The sequence below is a fragment of the Leguminivora glycinivorella genome, chromosome 20, assembly GCF_023078275.1.
Source record: "Leguminivora glycinivorella isolate SPB_JAAS2020 chromosome 20, LegGlyc_1.1, whole genome shotgun sequence".
Lineage (NCBI taxonomy): Eukaryota > Metazoa > Arthropoda > Insecta > Lepidoptera > Tortricidae > Leguminivora > Leguminivora glycinivorella.
The window spans coordinates 13276177-13296989 of NC_062990.1; positions in this window are offsets into that span (position 1 = coordinate 13276177).

A 20813-nucleotide genomic window follows, 5' to 3' on the forward strand; every position below is an offset into this window, starting at 1 on the left:
TTTAAAGGTTTATAGGCAACGTCCGCGTGTTGAATGGCTAATAATGCTTAGTTAAATAGACACCATGAAAAAATAGGACAATCGTACACAGATATATCTAAGTACTAAGTATGGATTAAGTCTCACCAGGGGCGGCTCACTGTGCCAAATGTGCGCCAAAATTGAGCAATGTGCTCTTCGCCGCGCTAGAGATATTTAAAAAATTAATGACACCGCCATTCGCGTCAGGTTGGCGCGTTCTCGCGGAACGCACGTTCGCACTTTCTATTGTTACTTTACGTTGCGAATTTTTTTAAGGTTCATATGCGTTGTCCTCGTGTGGAATGGCTAATAATGTTTACTTGAAATAAATACCATAGGACAAATATTTTATAACATATCTACTAAATGAAATAAGTTCCCCTGCAAAGGTTCAATAAGGCTTGTGATGATGGAACTTTTCACAAAAATATATACTTATAGATATATATATACCTAGAAAGTACCCAAGACCTGAATATAATAGTATAACATTTTATTGAGTATTAATTTGTTTTAATCCATAGGCAACCCTATCGCCGAACGCTGCGCACGTGCGGCATCATTTCTTTTTAGAGTTTTGTAGGCATTTAAAAGGCGCACATTTGGCTGGCATTGCTAGCACTAACTCCTGACGTATACGCGGCATGTCGCGCCATCAAAGTAGTGGGCCTTCTGTACTTGTACTATTATATATTCTGTGGTCTCACGGAAAAGTTCAATAAGGCTTGTGATGTTGGGACTTAAACAAAAATATATAAATAAAGTAGTATCCAAGACAAAAGTTGAATTTAATTAGTATAACATTTTATCTGACTATTAATTCGTTTTAATCCATAGGTAACCCCATCGGCCGACGCTGCGCACGTGCGGCTCGTTTCTTTGTTAGAATTTTGTAGGCATTTAAAAAGGCGGCATGTCGTGAACATCAAAGCAGTGTTCCTTCTGTACTTGTACTATTGTATATTCTGCGCCCGCGGCTTCGCTCGCGTTAGAAAGAGACAAAATGTAGCCTATGTCACTCTCCATCCCTTCAACTATCTTCACCTAAAACATCACGCCAATTCGTCGCTCCGTCTTGCTGTGAAAGACGGACAAACAAACAGACAAACACACTTTCCCATTTATAATATTAGTATGGAAGTATGGATGTATTGTATTTTATTGTGTAATTAAGTGCAACTTTAGTATAAGCTGTAAATAGTTTCGTTCCTTATGTGTTTATTTCATGCTGCGCAAACATGTTTTGGGTGGCATTCTAACTTATAACCTATGTGTATATTATTTTATTTCATGTTGTAAATGTCAGCTGTTTTGTGTGCCTGATTTAAAAACAAGTGTAAAATTTTCACACAAAGTAGACTAAATCTGCGGCATATTTCCATGGATAACAATTAAGATGCATTTGTCGCCTGTCGTGTCATGCCGTCATGCGTCAGCGTCACTTGTCCGAACGTGACATATGAAAGACACCATCTAAGCAGCTTAGATGGTGTCTTTCATATGTCAGCTGTGTCATATGTGAGCTGCTCCTCTAGAGGCCTCGATATAGTGGAAACAATTGCAAGTCGCAGTCAGAATGTGCCGAGAGATAAGCGCCCGCTCTGTGACACAGTGCATGCTTGCGCATGAGTGGATATCGGAAACGGGCGCTTAGGAAGTTCGCGTTTTTTGCACGTGCTGATAGGGATGTGACATTTTGCAGAGGTTTAAGAGGGCTTACATGTTTTTAGCTGTTTAAGCGCTTTGCTAAAAGACAAATAAAGGATACGTAAGTAGAATCCAAAATCATTATCATGCCATGCCAAATAAAAATAAATGTCTATCTACCTATTCTCGAAATCTGCAGGTTATTTCAACATACACTTTAGTTTCAAAATTTCAAAATAAAAATAAAGTAAATTTGGTTGCATCAACGATACGCACAAGGCAACATAATTATTATCCTACGTCTTAAACTAGCGATTACCTGAACGTAGGTCAGAAACAGCTTTCAAAACGTCGGTCTTGAAATCATGATCGAAGAAAAAACAATAAAACAAGATTAGATACTGATAGGACAGCAAAGCTCTCACAAATAGTTTAAGATAAAAACTGAAAATCGTTAAAAAAGTTCATTCATCCCGGTCTCCGGGATTGCACGGAAATTACGACTCCAAGCAGTTTAGTTACGCTACAATATGGCTTAATCTGTTCTACAAACAAAACAGAAATTAGGAAGCCCGATATCCGTTACAAATTGTATGGAAACTCGGCCTTTGTTTTTTCTTCCACCATTTGGGCCATTTTTTTTTTTCAAAGTTGTCCACCCCACTTTTTTTGTAACATGAATATCTTTTACGCGATTTATACTCAGAATCGCGAGGTCTTTCGATCCTGATAGGAGAAAAAAAATGTCCCAAGATTTCCATACATTTTCAGACCTTCCATTCCGTTACCGCCATACAAAATGTATGAAAAATGGTAACGGAATGGGAAAAAACCTTTGAGACACTTTTTTTCTCCTATTAGGATTGAAAGGGCTCGCGATTCTGTGGAAAGGACATAAAAATTTCCAAATCCAAAAAAAGTGGGGTGGACAACTTTGAAAAAAAAAATGGCCCATTTGTGACGTTTTCAATCAAATGGCACCACCACTTTGTTGGTTGTCGACCACCGGATAGCGACTTATCGACAATCAACAATAAGTACCCTTTTGATTGAAAAGGCACATTTCCAGACCCTAGTCTCAGGTAGACCAGTCTAAAGTTACTTCAAGACAACTAAAAAAAAACTATATCCATAAATATATTTCATGTATATTCTGGTTAAAGATTTGTATGGGAAATTGGGAATAGCGTCTATTGGTCAAATACTGTTACGTAATTAAACAATTAAAAACAAAACAGAGCGTGACTGTAAAGAAAGCATAAGACCGAACGAACCATGACGACTTTCAATGCAGAAATTAATCCGAAACGCTAATCAGTCTAATCGTAGATTGATAGCTAATAATTAACTGACGTGTTGAGTTTGAGAACCGCTGGACCGTGGAGTCACGGAGGTGTGTGATTGGTCGAGACCGACAACTGATGTCAATGTTTGGCCAATTATTTAAGACGATACGATACAGGTCAATTCTCCATACAAACGCTCTCGACTATTTCCTCCCTGGTTTTTGAAGATAGAGCAATGATTTTTTCAACACAAATTATTATTATTTTTATCTGTGTCCGACCGTTTTGTTTTTTTTTTTGCTATTTTTATTTTAAAAGACGCTAGAGCTAATCAAAACTTCTAAAAACGGCCTTTTCCAATATGGCTCAAAAAAAGGTGTGATACTCAAGATCGGTAACAATTAGCTAAACGGTCCGACACAGATAATTTCATTGTTATTCGGATTCTCAAATTTCGTACCGTTTAAATAAGTTTTGAAGGAGGAAACAGTCGAGAGCGGAACCTCGATTTTAAAGATTTTTTCGCAATATCTTTTAACTGAGTTGTTCTTAATGGAATTTTTTTTTTCGACAAATCTAGTTAATAATAATAACACTAGTATATTTAACTGAAATTCCCAAATTGAACGGGGAACTCCTTTCCATTTTAGCATTTTCGCTTCCGCAGCGTCTTTAATAGGGCAATGGTTGTCAAAGATTCTACATTCATAATGTTACCATTATCATTTTTGTAAATATTTTAAGAAAGTTACTCGCGTACTAAAGTCGATATAACGCTCATCATGTTTCGATCCATTTCCAAGGATCTGTTAAAAGAGTAGCGACCCCGCCTAGAAAATATTTTTAAATATGTTAGACTCTCACGGGAGTTGTATAGTTCAAATTATCATTTTTCACATATTAATTCACGTATTGATACGAATTCTATTGCAATTTTATTTTCACCATCTATCGCTCTTCTAAATTTGAAGGAGATGTCTGAAAACTAAAAAGCCAAAAATAATAAACCTTTGAATTCAAAAGTCTTTGAATTCAGATTTCTTATCGTATTACAATAATCTAAACATCCAAATTATAAACAAATCAATTATTTTTGAAGTCGGTACCAGACCTGTTTGCCCCTCCCAACCATACGCAGGCTGGCCCCGCCTTCAAAAATAATTGATTTGTTTATAATTTGGATGTTTAGATTATTGCAATACGATAAGAAATCTGAATTCAAAGGTTTATTATTTTTGGCTTTTTAGTTTCTCCGTGTTTTGTAACGCGCTTATTTTTGAAGGCGGTTTTATTTTTTGTTAAAAAGTTTATTTATTTGTTGATTTTTAGTGGTTCCTAGTGATATTATATGTATCAGTCTGAATATACACCGTGTCCAATAAGTTTGAATACAGCACAAATAGCCAATAAAACAAAATGAACAAATAGTTACTACATTATTATTATATTTTATGAATGGCACTCTTATTTACTACATTCACAACAAATGTTTTGGAATAACTCCAGCATTAACTTGTTTACCAGCCTCAAACGCTTCTCAAACGGATCACACGCGGCACGCACCGTTTTCTTCACATTTCATCCCAAATACTCTCAATAATCTTTTTGAAATGATCTAGGTTTATGATTTTATAAAAATTTAGTCTTCAAAGCATGTATGACCATACAAAGTAGTCTAATACGCCTAAACCTGGAGGCCTGGGTGGCCACTCATGTTTCGGATAAAAAACTGCCAAATTAGTCTGAAACTACGCTAGAATACCATTTGCCGAATGTGCTGGAGGTGCGTCTTGTTGGGACACATGATACTCATTCCCAAGCATCCTTTTTAACTTTAAGGCATTTTTTCTCCAAAACCTTGGTTTTAAAGAAAAAAACGTTGATTTTAACGCTTTTATCTGTAAGTACTGAAGGTAGTTTACCTCGCTTACATACTGCATCCCACACCTGGGCCGATGGTGAGCTCTGGAACCTAGGCACATTTTTCTAGTTGCCCGGAACGTTATCTATCCTCGGTACCCATAATAGTTTATTTTGGACACGTGGCGTCTGTTTTATCACATACAGATTCTGCTTATAAAAAATAACTCGTCACCTGCGTGCCGAGCAAGTATTTTGTTGGCACTTTACCTCTTTGTTTTTCTTAGACACTTCGGAAATTTCATGAACTTTGTGCTTGTATTTTATTAAAAGGAATATACTCTTCAGTTTAAATAAGAATTTGATGGCCTGTGATCCCTATATCTTTAGAACTGAGGTAAAATGTGAGTATTCGGACTTATTGGACACGGTGTATGTACAGTAGTGAAAGAATTATCCTTTAACTCCTAACCATTGAGGAGTTGACCTTCCATCATCAGCTCAGCCACATAAAATTACTACCGTCAGGCGTAAATACTGGTGTACCTTTGAAAAATACACTAAAAACCTTACATGTGCCTATAACATTTGAAGAGTTCCCTCGATTTCTCCAAGATCCCATCATCAGACCCTGACTTGGTCCCAATGGGACCATCTCGGGGTTATACCCGTTCGATCAAAAAAAAATTTTGAAAATCGATCCACGATTCTCGGAGATATCGAGTAACATACATACAAAAAAAAAAAAAAAAAACATTCAGTCGAATTGAGAACCTCCTCCTTTTTTGAAGTCGGTTAAAAAGGAATTTCATCATTGGACTGTTGGTAGTATCAAGGACATATGTAACTCCGTATACGGATAAAGTCAAAGTTAAAGTTAAAAAAACGTACCTCAAAGCCCTAGAGAAAAAGGTACGGTGGCCTAGATGGCGTTACACCTTTAATATTTGACATTTTAACACATATCTAGCTAATAATATGGGCCAAATTGTCAAAACTGAGGTTCAACAGTTTTAAGCTTGTGTCAAGAGATTGCAGTCTATGCACTGTGATTACAGATTTTACTTTACTCTATAATACTCGATCCTCTTTGGTAGTTTTAACCACAACAAGTATTACGATGAAACAGGTGAAACATTTTATATCTTTTTCTTTACAGACCAATTTTGCAATAAAAGCTCCTTTTCGCAATTAAAATGAAGCTTTTTATCGCTGAAAGCTGCCGGAAATTAGCTTAATAGCATACATCCGGCGATTCCGGTGTCATTGAGGTGTTAAACCTGTAAGGTCGCGCGGGCCGAGGGAAATAGGGTGGCGAATGTACAGTCAACCAATTGGAACCCTAGGCCACTGTAAAACTATGTCATAGTGACGTTATTAATCAGATTGTAAGAGATCTCTTACTGCTTGTCACTTTGACATGGTTGTAAAGTGGCCTAGGGTTCCAATTGGTTGACTATACTGGTAATAACTTGTATTATCCATACACTATCCAATTATCCATCATCCTCCTTGCGTTATCCCGGCATTTGCCACGGCTCATGGGAGCCTGGGGTCCACTTTGACAACTAATCTACTAGGCACTAGTTTTACGAAAGCGACTGCCATCTGACCTTCCAACCCGAAGGGTAACTAAGCCTTATTGGAATTAGTCCGGTTTCTTCATGATGTTTTCCTTCACCGAAAAGCGACAGGCAAATATCAAATGGCATTTCGCACATAAGTTTCGAAAAACTCATTGGTACGAGCCGGAGTTCGAACCCGCGACCTCAGCCAGCAGCGCTTTTTTAACCGACTTCAAAAAAGGAGGAGGTTCTCAATTCGACTGAATGTTTTTTTTTTTTTTTTTTTTGTATGTATGTTACTCGATATCTCCGAGAATCGTGGACCGATTTTCAAAATTTTTTTTTTGATCGAACCGGTATAACCCCGAGATGGTCCCATTGGCACCAAGTCAGGGTCTGATGATGGGATCCTGGAGAAATCGAGGGAACTCTTCAAATGTTATAGGCACATGTAATGTTTTTAGTCTATTTTTCAAAGGTACACCAGTATTTACGTCTGATGGTAATAATTTTATGTGGCTGAGCTGATGATGGAAGGTCAACTCCTCAATGGTTAGGAGTTTAAGGATAATTCTTTCACTACTGTACATGTATTCGGACTGATACATATAATATCACTAGGAACCACTAAAAATCAACTGAGCTGATGATGGAAGGTCAACTCCTCAATGGTTAGGAGTTAAAGGATAATTCTTTCACTACTGTACATCTATTCGGATTGATACATATAATATCACTAGGAACCACTAAAAATCAACAAATAAATAAACTTTTTAACAAAAAATAAAACCGCCTTCAAAAATAAGCGCGTTACAAAACACGGAGAAACTAAAAAGCCAAAAATAATAAACCTTTCAATTCAGATTTCTTATCGTATTGTAAGCTAAACATCCAAATTATAAACAAATCAATTATTTTTGGAGTCGGTACCAGCCTGTGTATGGTTGGGTGGGGCAAACAGGCAATAGCAAGGCGACGAACAGGTCTGGTACCGACTACAAAAATAATTGATTTGTTTATAATTTGGATGTTTAGCTTATTGCAATACGATAAGAAATCTGAATTGAAAGGTTTATTATTTTTGGCTTTTTAGTTTTTACATACACTATTTATACTAATATTATAAATGGGAAAGTGTTGTGTGTCTGTTTGTTTGCCCGTCTTTCGCGGCAAAACGCAGCGACGAATTGACGTGATTTTTTATGTGGAGATAGTTGAAGGGATGGAGAGTGACATAGGCTACTTTTTTGTCTCTCTCTAACCACCCACTTCACTAAAATGGGGGGAGGAATTTGTATGAAGCATTCCGCAATTTTAGAATTTAACGCGAGCTAAGCCGCAGGCAAAAGCTAGTCCATTGTATATCCTCACAAGCTCCGACATAGATAAGGGAACAGGAACACATACACCGTGTCCAATAAGTTTGAATACAGCACAAATAGCCAATAAAACAAAATGAACAAATAGTTACTACATTATTATTATATTTTATGAATGGCACTCTTATTTACTACATTCACAACCATTGAGGTATATGTACTACGTACTAGAGGCGACGTTGCCAAGCGAAAACACTGCACATGCTGACAAATGCGCGGGGTGGGGGGAGCGGCAATTTACGCATAGAGTAGGTCCACCATCAGATGTGACATTATATTCTGCCTAACGGAAATTTTATATTTTAAAATACGGCTAGTCTAGTCAAAATGATTTATTTATTTACAACTTAAACAATACAAATTAATATAATTGTGCTGTACTTATCTTCTTTTTTAAAATACAATGAATGAACATATATATGTGTTGGACAAAGCGTATCCATTGTTCCCTTTTTTCATGACCAGATCAAAGAAAACTGCAAAAAGTGAGCGTGCTAAAAATACAATTTCACTCAAAAAATATTAACAATCAATAAAGAAATAAACTTTTTTTATATTATAGTAACATAATTCATGACGTAGTAATTAGTTACCTAATCATTTTCCAAATAGAAATATATATATTTCGCAAATATATTAGAGGTGAAACACATTAGGTAAAATCCACAATTCTACGGACTAAATTGACAAATGACTGACAGGTAAAGTGTTACCAGGAATAGCAAAATAAAAATAGTGAAGGGTATATGTTGATAACAATATATCGACAAGTTGTAAAGTACCTACATATAACAGACAAGTTTAAATCAAGAATAAGTATACGTATTAGTTTCAAATAAGAGGTACAAATTTTGGTTTGTTCGATTTTCGAGGTAGTGGATGGATAACATGCGTTATTACCCGCTAGTTTTAAAGCATAAAAAGGTTTCCGAGCCTGTGGGTAAAAAATAAAGTACCCTGTCCAACGATAACTTTACTAGCCTTTATTATAAAATATTATTCATTCCCGGTCGGTGTATTATGCTTTTAATTTTATCACATATCTGTGTTGATAAAATATCCGTCACGCTATGGCAAGTATATCATAAATATCTACTTATGTATATCATTATCATATAATATTATTGCTGGTTTGAAATACACATTTTATCTCTGATTAGGGGTCTACAGACCATTTGATCTGTCTAAATCACTGAAAAAGTTGCCAATTTGATTGTCGCGTCTGGGTGCACCTTAAACCTACGATGTAACAATAATTTTAATATCGATGAGAACGACACTGGCCAAACTGTGGCAACATTTGTTCACACTGACTTGTCAATTTGGTCCGTAGGTTTGTGGATTTTACTTTAGGAACAATGTAAATGGCACATCTGCGCGGTTAGTCTTTGATTGCGTCACCAAAATGGCGGCAGTCCCGCTCCCGCTCGCGTATTTGTAGAATATTCAATCTTAAAATATTATAGACGAGTTTTTTGTTTAATTTACCGATGAAATGTCACACCTTGACTTTTATTTGATTTTTTCGAGTGATTAGAACAATTTTTAAGCACACAAGAACGCATTATTCACGTGTAAAGTAAATGCATCACGGCACGTCACTGCACTGCAAGGGCCTGGTGACGACTGACAACGTTGCGGTCCATGGACCGCAGTGGGGTGTGTAAAAAATTCTCTTAGCAGCGTCGCCTCTAGTACGTAGTACATATACCTCAATGTTCACAACAAATGTTTTGGAATAACTCCAGCATTAACTTGTTTACCAGCCTCAAACGCTTCTCAAACGGATCACACGCGGCACGCACCGTTTTCTTCACATTTCATCCCAAATACTCTCAATAATCTTTTTGAAATGATTCAGGTTTATGATTTTATAAAAATTTAGTCTTCAAAGCATGTATGACCATACAAAGTAGTCTAATACGCCTAAACCTGGAGGCCTGGGTGGCCACTCATGTTTCGGATAAAAAACTGCCAAATTAGTCTGAAACTACGCTAGAATACCATTTGCCGAATGTGCTGGAGGTGCGTTTTGTTGGGATACATGATACTCATTCCCAAGCATCCTTTTTAACTTTAAGGCATTTTTTTCTCCAAAACCTTGGTTTTAAAGAAAAAAACGTTGATTTTAACGCTTTTATCTGTAAGTACTGAAGGTAGTTTACCTCGCTTACATACTGCATCCCACACCTGGGCCGATGGTGAGCTATGAAACCTAGGCACATTTTTCTAGTTGCCCGGAACGTTATCTATCCTCGGTACCCATAATAGTTTATTTTGGACACGTGGCGTCTGTTTTATCACATACAGATTCTGCTTATAAAAAATAACTCGTCACCTGCATGCCGAGCAAGTATTTTGTTGGCACTTTACCTCTTTGTTTTTCTTAGACACTTCGGAAATTTCATGAACTTTGTGCTTGTATTTTATTAAAAGGAATATACTCTTCAGTTTAAATAAGAATTTGATGGCCTGTGATCCCTATATCTTTAGAACTGAGGTAAAATGTGAGTATTCGGACTTATTGGACACGGTGTATATTATCGATGACAGAGGTAATCATACTAAGGGCCACTTGCACCAACGAAAATAGAGGGTTAACCCTCGGGTGAACCCATCATTTTATATGGAATTTGACAGATGACAGCCCACTAACCCTGAGTTAAGTGATTGGTGCAAGTGGGCCTAAGCTAAGTTTGCAGCGATTTTGGCAAGAATAGTAAGTACACACACGTCTTATTTCATGTAAAATATCAGTCTCGGTACGGCATTCGTACAATACGGTCGTGTTTCCTTAATTATTCCTATTGTTGTTATCGTAGCGGCGTCTTATCTCTGAAGCGGCCGGCCGGCCACCTGGTGCGGCTGGTTTCTTTGCTAGGCAAAAATGGCCGGTAATGACAAGGAAAACGCGGAGGTCTTATCAGAGCTGGAATCGTTGGATGGTTTGCCGGAGAATGATGGGTATTTAAGAGGACACCAAAAGTCGGATGAGGAAGAAATGGAATTAGAAGAGGAAATAAACAGAGCGGAAAAGAGGGAAAGAGACGACGGTAGTGAGGAGGCGGCGTTTACAGTAGTTAAATACAGTAAAGAGAAGAAGTTGAAGCCCGCAGAGTCAGAACTTTATATTTCGAGTGCAAATAAACTACCTAAACAATTTGCGTTTGCTAAAATACTGAAAGAACTAGGAATAACAGACATTAAAAAAGTAAAATACCTAAACCCGTATAAAATCAGTATTTCTTGCACTACAAAATGCGCACAGAGTATTGAGAAGTGTCAAGACTTGATTGACAAAGGGTGGAGAATTCAAAAAATTTGGGAAAACAATGTGTCGTACGGTATTATAAGGGACGTCGACCTTGAACTCTCGGAAGAGGAAATATTAAAAAGTATTGAGTGTACGGCAAAATTGGTTTCTGTGAAACGCCTTAATAAACGTAGTGTGGTAGGTATGGGGTGGGCTGCTAGTGAGTGTGTACGACTTTGTTTTGAGGGTTCTTGGTTACCGCCCCACGTCTTCGTGGAGGGTCTACAGATTCAAGTTGAGCCGTTTGTGTTCCCAGTGACACAGTGTGCGCGTTGTTGGAAAATAGGTCATATAACTAAAAAATGTCCCTCAAACGATATCATATGCCCAAAGTGTGGTGATAAGCATGAAAACTGCAGCGTAACATCATATAAATGTGTGAACTGTGGAGGTAACCATATGGCTTTACAGAGAATATGCCCTGTTTATCGTAAAGAGAGGAGACTAAGAGAAATCATGGCGGAATTCAATTGTACCTATAGAAAGGCCCTGCAGGTCTATGTTGAGCCCGAACTTCCCATGCATCAGAAGCCAGTGGAGATGGAGCTAAGTAATAAAGTATTTCCTCAGTTAAAAACTCAAGTTGATATCACCACTACGAAAACCACTACATCTGCGCCATTGTTTTCGACGGTACTGACTAAAGCACAGATTCACGAAGAGTCTAAACCAAATCCATTATCGAGCCCTCGAGAACAGCGAGTACCAAGGAAAGTGCGGCGCCATGATTTAAAAGAGAACTTTAATTTGGACCGGGAAGAAGACCTGGATGAACCGATTACGCGCGAGACGGAGTCAGAAACAGAGGCAAAAGGAGACAATGCTTTTCTTAGTGAGCTATTAGTCAAATTAAAAGACATAATATTTATTAAAAAAATCAGCTTCAGTGAAAAAGTGTTCCAAGTTATTAAGTGTTGCATCGAGTGGGTTATTTTGCTGTGCGTAGAAAATGTTACAGACTGGCCGGTTGTTAAAAACTTAATAGATATTTTAAATGGGAAATTTAGGTAAATTAGTTAAATTGAATGTGTTGCAGTGGAATGCTCAAAGTCTTCGTCCTAAACTTTTGATGTTTGAAAATTTTTTGTTAATGGAAAAAATCCATGTTGCAGCCGTGAGCGAGACCTGGTTAGAGCCTGGCAGTTTTTTAAAGGTAAACAATTTTAATATTTTTCGAGTCGACAGAGACGACTCATATGGTGGTGTAGCCCTTGTAGTTCATAAATCCATAAAATGTAAAATCTTACATATAGAAAACAATAATCGTGGCATAGAGATAGTGTGTGTAAAGCTGTTCAACTGCGATAAAGTTGAATATATTCTATCAGTGTACTGCCCGTCTTCAGTTAAAACAAGTCATAACGATTGGGAAGTCCTATTCTCAAAACTTAAAAAGAAAACTTTAATTATGGGTGACTTCAATGGTCACCACACTAACTGGTCGTACAAAATTGACCAAAGGGGATCCCAGCTGTTAGATAGTTCAAATAGTAATGGATTTGTGTCTCTTAATAACGGTGAGTGTACTCGTATGCGGATAGTCAACGGTATTTTACAGCAGTCGTCACCAGATGTCACTTTCGTATCGTCGGATATTGCATTGTACTTTGATTGGAAAATTTTAAATGAAAGTTTGGGTAGCGATCATTTTATGATTAAAACTTCTGCAATTTCTGGGGATAACTTCACAGGAGACCCTATTTTAAGACATAGGAACTTTAAAGCAGCGGATTGGGGTTCTTATACAAGTTTATTATCTAACATGTTTGATGGTTTTAAAGTAACGGATAATTTGCAAGCTACGTATGATAGCTTTATACAATATATATGTATGTCAGCAGACGTACATATTCCATATATTAAAATTTGTAGCAATCCTAGCAGCAAGTTTTCACCTAAACCTTATTGGAATACGGCCCTGTCGAAATCAGTAGCAATGAGGCGGTTAGCACTTTCACAATTTAGAAGAAATCCAACCCCTAACAATCTAGAGGTTTATAAACGCAGAGTACAGGAATCCCAAAAATTAATTCGAAAAGCGAAAGACACATCATGGCAAAATTTTTGTTCGTCTCTTAATGAAAATATTACACAAGCTGATATGTGGCAAAAAATGAGGTGGTTTAAAGGATGTAAGAACCGTCATACCTATGTGGACCAAGAACGAGCGCAAGAGCTTTTAAACAGTTTAACACCGGATTACGTCAGCAGAGAAGACTTAAATTTTAATTCTTGTAATTTACATTTAGAACGCCCTATTACAAAACAGGAGTTAGAAAAAAATATTCGCCATAAAGACACTTCACCGGGGCTAGATAATATCTCGTATTCAATGATAAAAAACTTACCCGATAACGCGAAGCGCATTCTTTTAAATATGTTCAATGTTTTTCTCAATACCGGTTTTGTACCACTACAATGGCGAGATATTAATGTCATACCTATACCTAAGCCGCATTCGGAATCTTTACGACCTATATCGATGATATCCTGCTTGTGTAAATTGTTTCATATTATTATTATGAATCGCATGGAATGGCATGTGGAAAGAAAAAATCTCTTATCGCCATCTACCACCGGTTTTAGGAAATGTAGATCAACATTAGATAATTTAACATACTTAGTGTCAAAAATTCAAACTGGTTTTGCGGATAATCAGCATACTATAGCATGCTTTGTAGATGTGAATAGCGCATATAATAATGTTGATGTGCATTTCCTGGTGGGTGTAATGGATAGAATTGGAATTGGTTCAAAAATATGTCGCTATATTTGGAATTTCTTGAAACACAGAAATTTAAATGTATTTATAGATGACAGATCGGTTATATGTAGAAGTACCAGCCAAGGCTTAGCACAAGGGGACCCTATGTCACCTTTTCTTTTTAATTTGGCAACCATAAACATATGTAAGACCGTCAAAAATTACGAAGATGTGCACATATCACAGTACGCAGATGACTTTGTTATATTTGTTACGGGTAAGAAATTAGGGGACAGCATACAAAAACTGCAAATCGTGCTTAATATATTTTCTGGGTTATTGTCATCCATAGGATTAGACATTTCAGCATCTAAAAGTAAAGTTTGCGTATTTAGGAGAGGGTTCTTGAGGGATCAGGTTTGCCTTAAAATAGAGGATATACCACTGGACACAGTAGATTGCGTTAAATATTTGGGCATGTGGCTAGACCGCAACTTAAAGTGGAACAAACACATAAAAGTTATCGTAGAAAACGCTTTCCGCTTTTTAAATGTCTTCAAGATCTTAGCTGGCCCCGGGTGGGGCATGCACCAGACCTATTTAAGGAGACTTTATATCGCATCTATCCGTAGCAGAGTAGACTATGCTAGCTTTTTATATGATACTAGTACTAAAAAAAGTTTGAGTATGTTAGATAAATTACAGAACCAGTGCATGCGCACAATAGGCGGATTCATAAAAAGTACGGCAATACATGTTATGGAATATGAGCTTCACCTCCCACCGCTTTATATTCGTAGATTCTATTTGGCAGGTAAATACTGGCTCAAATCGAGGTCTTTTGATCATGCTGAAAACATGGATACTCTAGACAACCTAACTGTAAGAACTGAAAACCGGTTATGGAGACGGAAAAAGAAACCACTGTTAGTCAAAACACACGAGCATCTTAAATCGAAAGTTATGTATTCAACTAAACAATTAGAGATGTTTTCCTTAAATACGTGGGTCAGCGATATAGATTTAACCGAGATTTTAAAGTTTGATATTCCTAACATAAATATACCTAAACGTCAATGTAACCGCGTTAGTTTGAAAAAAACATGTATTGACTTTATTAAAACGACCTATTCAAATTATTATCACATATATACAGATGGTTCTAGGGATAAGTGTGACTCTGGTCTGGCCGTATTGGATCCTCAGACAAATAGTAGTATTAAATTGCAGCTCAAGGTCAAGACGTCATCTATGAATGTTGAATTGCTGGCAATCGCAGAAGCCCTCTCTTATATTGAGTCGTTCAAAACGGGCAGCTTCGTAGTATTTACAGACTCAAGAAGCGGTTTACAACACTTGGCTCGATGCACCTCGAAGTATCGAGGCGCACCGATAGCCTATAGTATATTAAGGTCAATTCGTAAATTGCAAGCAAATAAAATAATAATAGTTTTACAGTGGGTACCGTCACATATTGGAATACAGGGTAATGAGGAGGCAGATCGACTCGCTAAACAGGCGGTTACGGACGGGCTTGTTACTAGGTGGTTACCATGTCATGGTGATCTTTTGTATGGAGTCAAACAAAAGTGCTTTGATATGTGGAAAGAGTATTTTAACGAAAGGTCACTAAGCAAAGGTATCTGGTACCGAACTATACAGCCAAATTTGCTGCGTATACCTTGGTTTGTAGGTTTAAATATGGCTAGATCAGATGTCGTTACTGCTCTCAGGCTTCGGTCCGGACACATACCGCTAAATAGTTTCGGATTTATAATGGGTAAGAACCAGTCACCAAACTGTACTGAATGTGGGTTAAAAGAGGATGTGCTCCATATATTGGCGGAATGTGTCCGAAACGAGGCTGAGAGGATCCATTTCATGCAGAAATATGGATGTGATTTATATAATATAGGTGAGGTTAACACAATTTTGGCCTACCCACAATCGGAAAAAGCAATAAATTTGTATGAAGTGGTAAATATAGGTATTAAGCGTAGAAATTAAGAGTTTACATGTTTTGCTATGTCACAATAAGGGTGACATTTTCATTTGTGAAAAAACCCTTTTTTTTTTCAATAAAGATTTAAAAAAAAAAAAAAAATGTAAAATATCAGTCTTCTTCAGTCAAAAGTCCTTTGCCAGTCCACAAAAATGGTAGCATCGTAACAAAATTCAAAGGCAAGTACTAAATTCGAAAGGATTGAAAAATCAACCGAGACAAAATCACACAAGACAGCACTCCAATACCACAAAGAAAAGATTTTATGAAAACTCGTCGTCTGGATGAAATCTCTTTAAGAAAACTCGCTAGAGAATGAACTCTAAAGCTATGGGTGCCGGCGTGGTGCAATTGTGACATAGCTTCGTGAGCGAGCCGACTGGTGCGGTGATGCGTAACTTAAGTTATGGTCGAAGTTAAAGAAGTCTGACCAACTTTCAAGACAAGGCTGTCGATACAAAATTGCCAAAATCACACCGGACAGACCTGTAATAACAGCTCTTTAAGAAAACTTCTTAGCTTAGAGTATGAACTCTAAGCTATGGGTGCCAGTGTGGTGCAATTGTGACATAGCTTCGTGACCGAGCAGACTGGTGCAGCGATGCGCAACTCGGGCTATGGTCGAAGTTAAAGAAGTTCAACTCACTTTGCTTTACCTAATCCCGATAAAAAATCCTAAATCAAACTAGATACACTTCCCACACATATTCTCCAACAACAGCTCTTTAATGCTAGGAAGATGTTGAAAATTCGTCTAGGTTTATGTGGATGATGCGGTCACATCCACAGGAGCGTCTTCGATAACTCAATTAAGTTTGTAAGCTATGTAAAGAAAACAGATCGTTCGGAAAATATATATCTCTATTTAAGTTCAGGTTCACAATTTGGATCAAAATTACACTTTTATTCGCGTTCTGGCTCTAGGTCCGTTCACAATTTTAACTGGATCTTGGTTCTGATCTGGTTCACTTAACTGATAAACTGGTAAACTGATTGCTGGTAAACTGATGCAAATTTTCTAAATGTATGGGCTTTTATATGATCGCCACGCACAGTTTTAGCCAATTACAGGTCAAAGTAGCGTATAATCGCGGCTCTCGTTATGGTAAGACCTTGTGAGTCGAGCTGTTAAACCCTTGTCACAGTAACTATCGCGGTGGACTCGAGCGCTGTGATTGGCTAATATTATTTCGTAAAAATGCACAAGCTTCGATTACGTTTGTACTTTGATTAGATTTTAATCTAGGTTTCCTACTTCAGGCTAAGTCGTGCGGCTATATAACCATATGTTTTTAGGTGTATCTAGACACGCTCTATACGCTTGCAATAGTTCAAGCAAGTGCATGATTACGGTTTAGCTACAAAGTCTAGATTAATGAGCTAGATCTATCCAAAATGATAATGTGCTAGGCAAATTATCTCATCCTGCGGTTCGAGGAGAAGTGTGAGAGCTTAGATCTTACCTAAGTCATAACCATTACCTTTTTCCACAATGACACTCGTATGTACTTTCAGCCGCAGATCTAGGCTCGAAGTAGGTACGAGGGTCAAAGTTTTTTCCCCAAGTTTACTAAATTGATCGATCTTTATTTTTAGCTATTACAACTTAAGTAGGGAATTAAATAGGATAACTTAGGGTCATCTAATGTTCGATCGTTAGGTACGTTCGGCCGGTGGGTCGGCTGTCGCCTACAGTTTACTAAATTCGCTTTCGACTTTACACTCATGTCGTGGTAAAAGTATAGTAAAATCACTCAACGGTCTCAACACCATAGCAGATAGGTAGCGTTGCGGTGGACTTTGGAAAGAAATTCTGGAAATCGTGACACTAACGCGATAGCTATCGTCAAGTGAGGTCTGGGTACGTAGCCAAATGCACAAACGCTCACGATAATATCGCTATAGATAGATGGCTACGAAATTGGCGCGACAGAGCCAGACAGCATTTCGTTCCCAGGATCCCATGAGCCGTGGCCTTAAGCCGAGCTAGCACAAGATGATGAATGTTTGCCTACGCAAACTCGCTTTCGACTTTACACTCGTGGTAAAGTAATAAAAACTCCCAACGCTATAGCAGATTGGTCTCGGTGGACGTTCTGATGCTGGGAATCTTGACATTATTACCCATTTACCATCTATCGTCCGGTAAGGTAAGGTTTGTCAGAAAATTTAAATCATGGGTTACCCCAGACTCCCATAAGTACTTACGCAGTGGCAATAAGCCCGGAAAACGCCAGCTGTCTCTATAAACTTCAAAAACGTTAACCTCGCTTTCGTCTTTAGACTCGTGCCGTGGCCAAAGTAATAAAAACTCCGAAGTCTCCCAACGCCATAGCAGATTGGTCTCGGTGGACGTTATAAAGAAATTCTGGGAATCCTGACACTATTACAAGTTATCGTCGCAAACGATGCGAGACCGCGCACGATTAGACACACCTCCGTGAATAGGGCCGTTTATAAACGCGTGCCAAGATTCTTGCCAAGATCGTTTACTACTTACTTGGCTGGCGCGATAACCTTAAATGAGTTTTGGCTTTCAACACAAGGGAAATTTTATTGGACTCTTACTAATGAAGTACCTTTACTGTGTCCACATAAGTCAGGCAGGATTTGGCGAACACTCGTGATAATCGTGATGGCGTCTCTTTGATTTCAATTGGATAGTATGTATGGATTATTTTTGGCAAAACAAATTAGTCTATCAATTTTTAACATCTTTTATGAGTTGGATTCAAATCGTCAATCAAGGATATAAACAGATAATGAATACAAATTGAAAACGAGAAGCCTGTAGGTCTCTGTCAAAGACAATATCATGTTCGTGGTCGACCAACCGCATTACGTCGCGTTACGTCTCATTACAATAATGACTGTGTAGATATTTCATGCTGTTTATCAGAACTAGATGTGAAAACTGTAAATAATGATTTTCAATGTAGAGAAATCGAGGAAGCGAAGGGGATCTTTGAAGGAAATCTCTTTATTGGCACACCTAAGCCAAAGAAAAAGCGGAGACAAAACAATTGATTAGAGGCAGACAACAGGCGGTCTGATAATATAAGACTAACAAAAAAATCTTAAGTAGGTATCTAAACTGTATCAATCCATGAAATATCTGCCATTTTGAGCTCGGTACAAACATTTGCTAGAGAAGACTCGACCGACGAAGTGTGTTTACTCCTGTCTTGCAAAAATATTTTGATATAGCCGCATACAATGTTAATTTAGTGTGAACAACTCATGTTGACGTGGAAGATAAATAAGGTGCAAATGCAAAATGATAAAGTAAAATAGGACCTAAAATACGCAATAACAATATAAAAGGATTAGCAGCAGAAGCCTTAGTAATTGTTCTCGGCAAGCAGCTTTTCCAATCGCAAACAACTTTACGAGCGGCGTTGTTCAAAGTGTAAACAAATTATCGTTGTAGCGAAGTGAAGATAGAGGTCGTACCTTAACATAGAGAATTAGAATGCAATTTGAATTTATTCCTATGCTCCAAATTGGCAGAATTACTATGTATTTGATGGTAGCCTGTAGTGTCTCACTGCTAAATTGCTGATGCCTCCCACAATTTCTATCTATTGCTGGCCAGACAATTAAGAAAATTCTATTTCATCCCGCAATATTGGTAGAATAGATTTCGTTTTTAGCTTTTCAAACCGTGGCACAAGTGCCACTTAACTAGACACTAGACAGTGAAAGGCGGCAAAATATCTGGCATGATGATCTTTGTAAACTCATAACTACTGTCACATATTTTTGAGGCATCTATACACACAGACACATCTGTAACAAGTAGCAATATGGGATTATACGTCAGCTGTCATTGCCAGCATTGCGTTCCCTGGTATTACGGGCACGTAAGCGACATAATAGACATAATTTCAAACATTACAAGTGACGTTTGCACGTACGCATATCTGAGGAGCTTATAATGCATACGGATCGTAATATGAATTTATACTTCCAAAAATACTCGTTTCATTTTCAGGATTCCGAACCTCAAAAAGAAAAGTCACTTTGTTGTCCATCCGTTCGTCTATCTGTTTGTTTTTCTACAAGATTATTTAGCAATCATACCAACATATTGTGCAAATGAGAAATCATATATCTTTAGTATTTTCCTTTTGTATTTCGTTCCAGTTTGCGGCAAACTCCAAATTTAGATCGTGTAGGTAGAAGTTTTGCATGCTCTAGCCTTATTGGACTTTAGATTAAGCCAGACAATGGCCAACACCTACAAGTTTCGTCCGTGTAAGTCGAAACTATTGCCTAGATTTTGCAGATTAGAATGAGAAGTTTTTAGAGCATAGGTTAGATTTCGAAACCAGATGCTCGCTTTAGGCGGGTGTGATACTCGAAAGAGGGGGATTTAACGACCTTGTTACGAAGTTAAGATAGCCATATCTCGATACGCAAATGAGGTAGCTTAAAAACACCCGGTTGTGAACTTCCCTGACTTATAGTTTGTAGTTCTGTAGGTATAATATCTTCAGACAGTTTAATATAGAACTTCCCTCTGCACATAAAAAATGTTTAACAACAACCCTTTACAGCATGTTCTTGCTTGGGTCATCAATTCCAGTACAAAATGAATATGTCTTTTAGGTACTAAGTTTTAAACTGTCCGTAAATTGTGTAATGTTTTGTCAAACTCCTTTTAAAGAAACATCCAACTTTCTCATTTTAGTCGTGGGATGACAAAAATTATCGATCCTAAAAACTATCTATTGATATAGCAAGAAATTTTAGCACTTACTCAAATTTTGCTACTACTTTCTGGACCTCTTGCGTGGGTCCAGGACAAACACCGCTTCCCACTGACGCTTCCATTAACCTGATTTACCCAATAGCATACATACATAAACTCACAACTGATATGTATTCTCAAAAGGTGAAAAAGGTCAAAAGTGTCACTCTTATCGATTAAGGTGTTGAAAGAAAAATAAATTGTGAATTGGAGTCGGTCGGCCTGTCCATCTTACTAGTCCATCGCCTACAGCAGTAATGATTCTATCTAGCACAGCAGATTT